This window comes from Nyctereutes procyonoides, unplaced genomic scaffold (genome assembly GCF_905146905.1).
Source record: "Nyctereutes procyonoides isolate TBG_1078 unplaced genomic scaffold, NYPRO_anot_genome, whole genome shotgun sequence".
Classification (NCBI taxonomy): Eukaryota; Metazoa; Chordata; class Mammalia; order Carnivora; family Canidae; genus Nyctereutes; species Nyctereutes procyonoides.
Genome location: NW_026575151.1, coordinates 686,669 through 698,800, shown reverse-complemented (window position 1 = coordinate 698,800; position 12,132 = coordinate 686,669).

The window sequence follows — 12,132 nt, the reverse complement described above, 5'->3', positions numbered from 1 at the left end:
ATATCTTTGGGAGGGGGCATACTTTTCAGACTACAACACTTTCTCAGTATTTAAAACCAAAGAACTTATTTCCTTTGTCATTGTGCACTAGCAACTTTTCCAGCTTGTCCTTCTCAGCCCAGCTCACTGAACCATGAGTGTGTTTTGTGAACTGTGATTTGAATGAGGCACTTTATTGAGCCCACATATATGGCTTGCTTATTTCAGGACACAATACTTCCCTAAAGCTGTGATTCCATGTCATGATTATCCATTGTATGATAGACGGTGAGTTCCTTGAGAGCAGAGCTCATATTCTATCCATTTCCTTATACCTTATGCCTAATATTACACAGTAAGTGTTCGGGAAATATTTGTCATGTTAAATCAAATATTTATTAATGCCAAAGTCTTTTTTTTTTCATGAAACCCACATTTCCTTCTATTTCCTTCTCTATTAATTATATCACTCTCTAAACACATATCCAAGTTTGAAACCGTGATAATTTATATCAGGGGTCAATAAACTATGGCCCTTAGGCCAAGTCTAGCTGATGCCTGTTCCTGAAGTTTAATTGGAGCATTGCTGAGTTGAATAGTTGTGACAAAGACTATTGGATGGCAAAGCCTAAAATATTTACTAGTGTGCCCTCCACAAAAAATGTTTGCTAACTGTTGAGTTTCATGATAATTAATGCACAACAAGTTATCACCCGGGTTGGGAAAAATTTTTATCCACATCACTTTCTTAAGTATGACCTCTTATCACTGATTCTTCCCCAACTCATCCTCAATCCTCACTTATACCAACTGCCACCTTGTTGTTGACCTGCTCATAAGTCAAGAGTAATAGCTGTGATCTTGGGAGGGCAGGAATCATAGTTGTCTTTCTTCCTTAGCTGTACTCGGTAACTGTTGGTTATGTGCAGTGTGTTCTTCTCCAAGTTATTGTTTATGACTTCTGACTTATTGTTTATGATCTTCTTTGGCTTTTTTTTAAAGATTTTATTTATTTATTCATGAGAGACACAATGAGAGAGGCAGACACACAGGCAGAGGGAGAAGCAGGCTCCCTGGGGGGAGCCCGATGCGGGACCTGATCCCAGGACCCCAGGACCATGATCTGAGCTGAAGGCAGAAGCTAAACCACTGAGCCACCCAGGCATCTCTTCTCTAGGCTTTCTTATAGATATTTCATGTAGAGACTGAAGTTCTTTGGACAATACTTACCTGCATCTTACTGCAGCTTCTGCACAAATAGATGTTTCAGGGCTCATTAAAGGAGAGCCTCCAAATGGGCAAAAAGCCCCAATATGGCATTGTGGAAAAACAGAGAAAATTATGCAAAGGGGTAAGAACAAAATGTTTGCTGATTTTCTATTGTGCTTTTAGTGATTTTAAAGTGTATTGCCTAACAACAAAATAATCAATGATAAGAAAAAGAAAGCTGGGACATCAAAATGGCTCAGTCAGTTAAGCTCTGCTTTCAGCTCAGGTCATGATCTCAGGGTCCTGGGAGTTGGGCTTCCCTGCTCAGTGAGAACTCTGTTTCTCTCTCTACCTCTGCCCCTCCCCGCCCGCCCCCCATGCTCTTGCCCATGTGCACGGGCTTTCTCTCTTTCTCCTCTCAAACAAGTAAAATCTTAAAAAAGAAAAAAAAAAGGAAAGGAAAATCTATGTAGCATAAAGTGGATAAAGTGGTACCTTATGTTTCATCTTGTATCTAAAATATAAAAAATATGTATAAACCACAAATATAATAATGAGAACAGCAAACCTTGCTTGGTAATGGTAAGAAAGACATGTCTTATTCTGGACTCATTGAGTGTATTACTAACCACAGAGGTCAAGATGAATGAGATTAAAGTGTTTAACATGTTTCTCTTTTTGAAGCCTCCCCAGATTCTAACTGGAAGGGTTAGTCTTCTCATCTTCTATATTGTCATTGGATGAAGACAGAAAACCGATGAACCTATTTCCTCAGATATTCTACTGACCTGATGACAAAACAATCTAAGCTTTCACAGGGCTTCCTGAAGTGGAAAGACAACTGTTGATGTTTAATTTTAGAACTTTATGTGGGCAAAAAACCTTGGCACACATTTCTGTCACCCACTGGCAAAAAACAAACAAACCAGCATTAAAAACTATCAGATGTGGGGATCCCTGGGTGACGCAGCGGTTTGGCGCCTGCCTTTGGCCCAGGGCGCGATCCTGGAGACCCGGGATCGAATCCCATATCGGGCTCCCGGTGCATGGAGCCTGCTTCTCCCTCTGCCTGTGTCTCTGTGCCTCTCTCTCTCTCTGTGACTATCATAAATAAATAAAAATTAAAAAAAAATTAAAAAAAAACCTATCAGATGCATCTAGAAAAATGAGCTGCTCCCAAACCTGAACTAATAACCACACGAAGGGGTGAGAAGACAACAAAAGTTACCTCAAGGTGGAATGGTCTGTTGGGGAGACAGGGAGCAAAGGTAATAGTTTTCGTGGGGCTTTGGGGGGTTATTTTTTCTCTGATTGTAGCAACGCAGATTAATTTTGTGACTTAGAAGATGTTTTAATACCACCTGCCCCAAAGATCACAAATAGTCATATATGAGCCTGGGAATAGGTATTTAAAAATTCTGAAGTCTAGAAATATTTCAGTTAACCAAAATTTGAAAAAAATGATAGAGTATACATGCATCACACTGAGATACTTAAAAACACATGCATATATTTGCCCACATCTATCGATATTCTCTATCTAGATATTGATCATCTACTTACCTACCTATGTATTGTTCTATAGCAAATGGCCAGAGCAGTTGTTGCCAAAAATGCATAGTTTTTAACATATAATTACAATAATGATGTCTGTAAAAGATAGGGTGAATAGTAATGATATTTTCTCTTAAATGTTGCTTCATAGCTGAGTCCTGGAAAACAGAAATACTGCATTTTTTACTTACAGATTACAATTTATAGACTCCTCATCTTTTTTTTTTCCCATCATGACCCACTATAGCCTTTGATAATAAATGTGCCACTCTGACTAGGGTTAAGATGAGTGTTTAATTTGTCACTATAATAGGAAAAAGATACTGGATTCAGAAGACTATTTTTACACAAATTTCATATACACGCCAACTCAATCAATAGTCTTACCCAAAACATAAAGCCTAATTCCTTTTGGGTGATATTTCAATGTTACAAGATTGTCGAACAATCATGGACAAGATTTAACTTCCATGTTAATATGAAGGATAGGTCACTTTTTATTGCTGAAAGAGTCAACATAATTACGTAATATTTTATAGAAGTTAAGAAACAGTGACAAATCTCTGATCTTTTAAGTCTCTGTCTATACCTTGTTTTAACCTAGAAACTATTCCTCTGACAGCTCATGTTTAAATCTTATTAGGTATACACTTAAAATTATGCCAAAACTCCACCCCTGCCAACCACACTATCACCCTCATCACCTCCTACATTCCTTCTATCTTACTTAGTATTTCTAAAATCTTTTTAATCTTATTGTTTCCTTCTCCCACTCTATCCCATAGTTAGTACTTATTTTTGCTCCACTTTTTGGATTTGAATATTATTCTGATTAAGAAGTGTCAAGATTCAATCTCCAAATTTTCCTTTGCTCAAACATCTCCTTAAACCCACTCAAATGCTTATCTCACCAGGGTCCCCAAATGCCCTGTTGAGTTTGAGAGTCTAGTAATGTGGATTTCACTATTTTTCTTATTGAAAATGTAGACTATAGGTTAAGTAAAAAGCAAAACTAAAAACAAGTCTCATCTTGACCTTCTCCAATTCTTCTTTATTATTGAGGCTCTAACAATGGGAAGTGAGCAAACCATCTCCACTGTCAGAGCAGGGGCAGTACAGCCTCTTTGAGGTTGGGCATTATTTCCAAACCTCATTTAGATGTAGTATAGTAAGAGGATGGGGTTGTAAAGTGGAGTAGGATCAGAGTAGAAGAGGAATCTGTGGAGATCACCTGGCTCTGTTGAAAGGCAAGGGGAAGCAATCTCTGTCCTTAACTTACCTGTTAAGTTACCTGTTCTTGACTTACTTATTTAACTGACCTGTTAGGCAATTTCTGAGCTTCTCAGACTCATCATCTGTAAAGGGAGCTCATGAGATCCATCTTGTATGACACTGGGCATAATGTATTTAAGGAACATAGCACAGTATTTAACACACAAGTGGAACTTATATAATGGCAGTTTGTGTTAATTTGTTTTTACTTCAAAGAAATCAGATCCCAGGTTATAAATGAATTAAGAAAGAGTTAAATTTTTCAGAGATGCTGTGGCAAACACATCTTTATCCTGGAGTATCAAGTGAATGTGAGAGGGAGTTCTAAGGGTTTGGCTGTGACAAGATTTGTTTTCAGCACACAGTTGGAAAGCCATCACCATCACACCCACTCAATGCTTTTCTCACCAACGTCTCCAAATGCCCTCACATCTGAGAGTCTACTAATACAGATTTCACAGTTCTTTCTATTGAAAATATAGAGTTCATGTACCTTAGTTTGGGTTGCTACAATAAATACCAGAGACTAGGTGCCTTAAACAACAAACATTTGTTTCATACAGTTGTGGAGGCTGGGAAATTCAAGATCAAGATGCCAGGTGATTTAATGTCTGATGAGGGCTTGTTTCCTGGTTCCCAGACAGCTATCTTCCTGCTGTATCCTGACACAGTGGAGAGGGCAAGAAAATTCTTAGAGGTACCTTGATTAAGGGCGTTAATCCCATTTGCAAGATGCCCACATGACCCAATTGTCTTCCAAGGGTACCATCTCTTAATACCATTATATTGGGGGTGTGATTTCAGTATTCGAATTTTAGGGGAAACAAACATTCAGTCCATTCCAAATAGGTTAAATAAAAAGTACAACTAAAAGCAATGGTTCATTTCTCTTGATCCATTAAGCACTGCTTGCTTCTCCCCTAGGACATATTTTCTTTTTTAGCTAAAAAGTGACATATTAGAGCTATGTGCCAATGGCACCTGATAACCTCTATTTTCAGTAGGAGTATCTAGAATGTAATTATGACATTCAACCACAAATTAAGGCAGAATATGGCTCTGTTCCTTATGTACCACAAGAAGGGAGAAGTGAGAGTTAGCTTAGTGTTTTCTCTCTAAAAGGCCAATTTATTATTTAGCTATTATTTACTCAAGGAATTTAGGAATGTCTTGAGGATCTTCATTTTGAAATAGTTATACACACTACATTTGGAGAAAGTTATTTACATAGAACTCATCTGTGAGAAACAAAGAGATAAAAGAGCCATCGAGCTCCTGGTATTTGGCCTTACTTCCCCACATCCTATTACAGACAGTCTGTTGACTTCTGATGACAGTGGGGGTGAGGGAGCAACACCACTGGGTTCTGCTTTTCCTCTGACAATGCCTATGACCCCAGACAATTCAAAATCTATCTGGGTCTCATATTTTTCATCTAGAAAATATGGGAGTTGGACTAGATGACTACATTCCTTCTAGCCCTAACATTAGATCTACATCATTATTTGAATTTTTGTTCTGACCCTTCACATCCTCCAGGGACTCTGGGTGCAGGAAATGAAAACTGGACAGGAAGTTAGGAGTCCTGCTTGCTTACCCGATAGTGAAGTGATAATGGTCACCACTCTCTGGGCCTCAACTTTCTTTTTTGAAATGGGGTCCAGTGGATAGCAAAGCAGGCATCTTTCTTGCCCACAGAACAGGGCTGAAGGGTGTGGGGAAGGGAGTATAGAGCAGATGATGTCAAGATTCTTTACATCTCCTAAATTCTTTGAGGCATCTTAGACATTTTGTCTATCATTACTTAAGCAAAGCTAACATGAGAGGATTTTATGGAATCTTAACTCCTGTTTTTTGTTTTGTTAGGTTTGTTTTTTTTTCAAAGATTGACTAGTAAGAAGAACACAATTCCTAAAAATATTTTAAAAATCCAGTATCCTGATAATATGGATTTCTTATAAACCCAGGAATCAAAGTGGATTATAGGAAAACAGGATTTAGCCACAAAATTATTTTCTTTTTCAACTGTATTGAGTGTGTGAGTTTAATGAGCAACACTTAGTTAATATTACTTCAAATTCTTGCCCTTACTTATTAAGAACAATAAAGGGCAGAAAAGTGCACATTGTGTTACTGTATATTATTAATCTTACAGATTGCTATTTCTGCGAATTGCAAAGAAAAATTAATCTTAATGATTCAGGAAAAGCAGTGCATTGCTCTTTACCATGAAGTAATTTGTATGAGTGCAATTAACTGTCCTTCCCGACACAGAAAATCCTAGAGGTTAGAAAGGACATACCATTGTTTTCTGTTTAGTAGATGTAGATTAGTAAATTAAGCAGCAAGGAAGATAAACAAATAAAACTAAATATAGCTTTATACGAAAAAAAAAAAAAAAAAACAACAACAACCACTTTCCAGTTGCCTTCTTTAAAATTTCCCAAGCTCAAACTACTGTAAGAAATATGAACTGGAATGCTTTCTTCCAAATTGTGTATCAAGAGGTCACTAGCCCTCATTTTATAGATTATCTGGGATCAGCTCAACTGAGTCATTAATGGACAAAGACATATCTATACATGAGTAAATAAACAAAAGAATACATGCATAAAATCTCTAGGCTATGACCTTTTAAAATATGGTATTTATTCATTATGAGTTCCTTACGATTCATCAGCATATAGCAAGCACTGGCCTAATGAATTCATTGTTAATTTCTCTGTTGTTTTGTTCTTGGCCCATTAACATCAAAGTCCAAATAGCTAGAAGTGTCTTTAAGTAGGGTCCTAATATTTTAAAAAAATTAAATGAATTATTCAAAATTCTTAGGATTTTTCAAATACAGCATAAGTTTTCATATAACATAACCATTCATTTTAGGAGTACAATCCTAGCACATTACAAAAAGGGAACAAAATAAAATCGTGATTTACCTAAGAGAGAAAGCTGACTTGGATGCTTTAGCAATAAAAGCTATTTTTCTTGAATGAAGAAAATATTGCTTAAGATCTCCACTTTAAAAACTTTGTGTCTTTTTTGCCAGTACTTTCTTCAGAGATTTATAACTAAATAACACCCTGATAAATTCTCTACAGAAGACATCTGAAGCCAGGTAAACTAAGAGCAGAGAAACATCCTGTCAGAAGTAGCTAGGCCTTCTCATTGTGTCAACTCAGCACAAATGTGTCATAAGCTGGAAAGCTGCCTGTCTTGACCTTGTAGCATAAAACCATTATTAACAGAGCCTTGAATGATGGACCTTGAGAGGTCCTCCAAGACGTCATCCTGAAGGCAAGGGTATCATTGAAAAACAAAAAGGGCATCAGCTCATTTAGATTATTCTGAGAAGATTCTGTAAATATAAACTAGTGTGTGTGTAAACCCATATACAGCTGGGCTGGGGGGTTTGGAGGACACTGAGGACTTATATAATAATTTCAGTTATTACTCCTTGATTTCACTGCTCCTCCTCAGAATTCTCAGTGGAACTCTGACTCTCTCCTTTCTTTCCACCCCCACTTAAGGGTTCTGAGGATTTCATGTTCTTCCCTAGTAGCTGCTATAACTTTGCTGCTACAGAAGCCCAGATCATTCTAGAGCCTGTCAGTGTTACTGCTCCTGTGGTTCTCGTTGAGCATTTCTATTGCTTTCCCTTCCTGTCACCACTCTCCCTTGCTGTCATAACCTCCGCCATGTGTACTAACAATGATGGAGAGAAGTTTCTCCATCATGGATTACTGCTTTCTAGGTCTCCAAGGCTCAACCTTGTTGCTTTTTCCTTACTAATGCTGAATTAGGAATTTTGAACATGATTGCCAGAGCCCAAGGGTAGCACAGCAAATGTGCTCCATGTCAGTGATGGCTCAGTGACACAAAATGAGGCACATGTTTTATCAGCCTGGTATCTCTGTCTTCTCTTATGCTGTATTTCTCTCCTCCTATCCTCCCTCTTTGTGTGGATGTGCTAATATAATTACCCTGAAGATGAGGCCCACAGTTTCCTCTCCTAATGTCCAGGGGATCCTGCTAATAGAACTTTTGGTGGTATGGTTTGATTCCCAGATTCTCCAAGGCAAATAGAGTGATCAGAATCTGTATTAGTTCTATTGCTGCTGTAACAAATTACCACAAATGTAGTGACTTAAGACAACACAAATTTATTACCTTATAGCTCATAGGTCAGGAGTCTGGAATGGATATTTATCAAGGTGCCAGCAGGTTAAATTTCTTTTCGGAGGCTCTCAGGGAGAACACGTTTTCTATTCAGACTGTCGGCAGAACACAGTTCCTTGTAGTGGGAGGGATGAGTTTCATCTTTTCTTGCTTCCTGCTGTGGATCATTTCTAGCTTCTAGATGGCACCACATTTTTTAGATCAAAGCCTATTACATCCATGTTCCAAGCTAATAACAGATGTGACTCTTCTTCATGCTTAGAATCTTTCTTCATTCTTCTTCCATTCCATTTCATGACCTCTTTGCCTCCCTTTTCTACTTTTAAGGACTTATGTGATTAGATTGGGCCTTCTAATCTGAAGGTCTTTATCCTTAATCACATCTGCAAAAATCTTTCATGTAAAATAACATATTCTCAGGTTCTAGGGATTAAAATGTGCACATCTTTGGGGGAGGTCATTGTTCTGACCACCACAGAATCTTCTCAGTGATTCTCATTGTCTTGTTGTTTCCAAAACCTTGACTAGTGTCTCATAGAAAGTTGTAGACTCATATTATGCTCTGTACGAGAAGCCTTTTTAATTGAATTAAAAAACTGAGATAAATGGGAAGAAAGATACTCATTAGATTATTAAATGGAGTAGGCCAAATGGCTTCAGATACAGATAGACCCAGCAATTGGCCTTTCTTCATCATGTGATACATCATTCCTCTGCTAGTTACAAATTCAGGCAAGTTGTTTCTTTGTCTCTAAGCTTTTGCTCTATCATTCTACCAATGTAGTAGAAAGGAAAGTTCTCAAGAGTTCCAACAAAATTTTGGGAGATAATTTTCATTCACTCTATTTGGTCATATGACCAGTCCAAGATTGGAACCAGTTACACTGTAGTCAGGATGATGCAGTGCTTTATTGGCTAAGTACGGGGTCAGGCCCACTGTAATCCCATGGACTGAGAATGGATGAAGGTACTAACGCTCAAAGGGCATGTGAATGCTTTGCAGGTAAAAACAACAGATGTCTACCATTTTTTTCTAGGAATTTTGGGGAAATACTACAGAGAGATTTAAAATCTAAAGATTAAAATAGAAGTTGCAGGAGAAAGAAACAACAGAGTAGGTGGTCTTTATACAATGTACATTATAGAATATTCATGTGAATAAATCAGAAGCTTAACTTTCATGTAAATATTGCATATTTATGTGCACCCTTCCATATATCATCTGTGTGATTTTATACAAATTACTCAATCTCCTTTCTCATATGTAAAATAAAGAAATAGTTCCCCCCTTTAAGCATGTGAAAGACCCACCACAGTGTCCGGCATCTTGTTGATGTTCAATGAATGGCAGATATCCCGATTGTCATCATCATTTTTATAAACCTCAGCCTTTCTCACTGTCAGAAGAATGTTTTAAGTTACAGCACTTCTACATTTAAGTCTTCCTTGAGGGCAAGTCAGCTACTTGCAATGCTCTGCTTTAAATGTCAGACTTTAAATGAAATTTTGTTCAATTTGTTCTGAAGCCATTAGACCTTCTTATTGATTCAGCTCTGAGGAAAACCCCAATAGTTTTAAATATATTGATGCTAGTTGAAGTAAATTTTAATTTAACATAAACCAAAGGCAAAGTTAGGTCAGACTAGCGATTTTGCCAACATGAAATTTTCACCCTTCTAAGATTCCTTTCACTGCTTCTCTACATTAAATCACGTTTCATTTTATTAGCCAGGATGGATAGGATCCTGAACCTGCATGACTCTCTTCTCAAACCTTTTTTTTCTTACAGAGGGACATTTCCTACTGATAAATAGGATTGTCTGTAAGTTTTTTAACAGCATGAGGTATTTCTCATTCTCTGTTTTGACACTGTTTTGCAGTCCGGTGCTGAGTCTACAATTATCTGCTAAGAATTTTTGGACACTGGTTTAGAAGTAAGGTTGTGGAATACACACATATGTGTATGTATGTGGTTTGATTACAAAGTTGGGGTAAGTATAACTGAATTGGAGTGGGAGAAAAATGAAGGAAAAAGTAGAGAATGATAATAAAAAGGAAAACAATTTTAAATTAACAATTAGAAATCAACTTGGAGTCCAAAGCCAGATTCAGGGGTGCTGTTGAACCTTCTGACATCCTCTGCAAAATTTCAAGCATATGTTTGTATGCGTGTCTTCTGGCAGAGGATTTTCATAAGCAGATAAGCTATCCAGGATGGCTTTTCTTCTTCTTCTTCTTTTTCTTTTTTAATTTATCCAGTGTTATTGGGCAGGGTGCAAGGATTTTATGTCATAGAATCATCTTAGCAAATGCACTTCAAATGATTCATATTGTTTTTCAGATTTTTTTTAAAGGCTTGAAGGACAGAGGAAATTCTCCTGCACACCAACAACCCTCCTCCTCCTAGAGGATTCCTAAAGTGATAGATAAATCCATTGTTCCCTAAGGCTTGTTGAGATGTCCTAGCACATGCTATAATAAAAAAATGTGATGAGGTCAAGAGTTTGCATTTCGCCAGTCAAATCCTTAGCTCAAAGGTTTTAAATTTGGGAATTCATATCACTTCTGTTGTCTGGGGCTAGCCTTGTTAATGAGGAGCTGGAGAAGCATACTACCTAAATAAATGTGATGTGTGGGTGGCCGGTGTGAACACAGGTGTTGAAAAGATGGAAACTGGGCCTGGCCTCGCTGAGTCAGAATCTAATGAGGGTAGAGAGTGAGAGAACTACTAACCTGATCCTATATGCTGCACCTAGGAGGAGGAGTTTGCTGGTGAGAGATACTCCACATGGATATAAGGAGGGGTGGGTAAGTAAGAGGAAACATTTTAAGGGGCGGTTAATAATAACAGCTAACATTTGGTGCAAGCTTATTACGTGTTGTACAGTTGTAAACATTTTATATGCATTTTCTCATTTAATGCTTCCAAAGCTTTGTCAGGTAGATTCTATAATACCCCTATATTTTGCAGTCAGGAAGCTGAGGCCAGAGAGATTAAGTAACTTGCTCAAAGTCTCACAGTGAGTAAGCAGCATAGTAGAGTTTGAAGCCAGGCGGAGGGGCTCCATTGCCCGCCCTCATCACCACTACACAATATACCTCCTTATCCACCCAGTCCTCTTCTAGCCCTTTCCTTTGGCCAGCATGAACTGGCCAAGCACTAAAAGCTTCAGCCCCTCTTGAGCTCCATGTCAATGAAAACAGCACTGAAAGTTCAAGGGGAACTTCTTTCTTTCATGTACTTGAAATCTTACAAAGTTTCCTGCCCACTCAATCCCCCTCCCCCTGGGTCACATTAGAAGAACTGAGTTTACCTGGGTTCCCAGGTAAGCATAGGGCTGCAGCCTCACCTTGCTCCAGGTCCTATTGTAGATGGTGTCCCTGCTGCTTCCTTTTTTTGCCTTTGTTCTTTGCTGTCCTGGACTCTTTCCCCATTAGCTGGGGCCCTAAAACTCTCAACTTCTCTTCATTTAGCTTTTTAAAGCTTCCTTACCCTAGGAAGTGATAACTGCTGACGGTGTTAACTTGTGTAGAATTGAAACAAAACTGCCCAAGACCTCACCGCACTGCTGGATAGAAGTCTCTGCCAATGTTCTGGGTTAGATTGAGCTGGCTCAAGTCCCAGCTGTGTAATGTTAGGCAAAGTAATTATGTTCCTGAATCCTCAGTTTCCTCATTTGTAAAATGAGGCTAAGAAAATACCCCTCATTGACATTGCCATGAAATTTAAATAAGATGATGCAGGTACAGTTCCTTGCTCAAATTGAGCTCTCAAAGAAATGTTAGCTATTAATTATGTCCTTCCCCCAGACCAAACCGTGAGAAGTTCAACTTTGTGGCTTGTGATGTTGATTCTTTCCTAAAAGGGTTTAGCTTCTTGGTTCATCTTCATTCAGAGCCTACTTTACGCCAGTACGGGGCCCTCCTTTGCAGTGTGCTTTG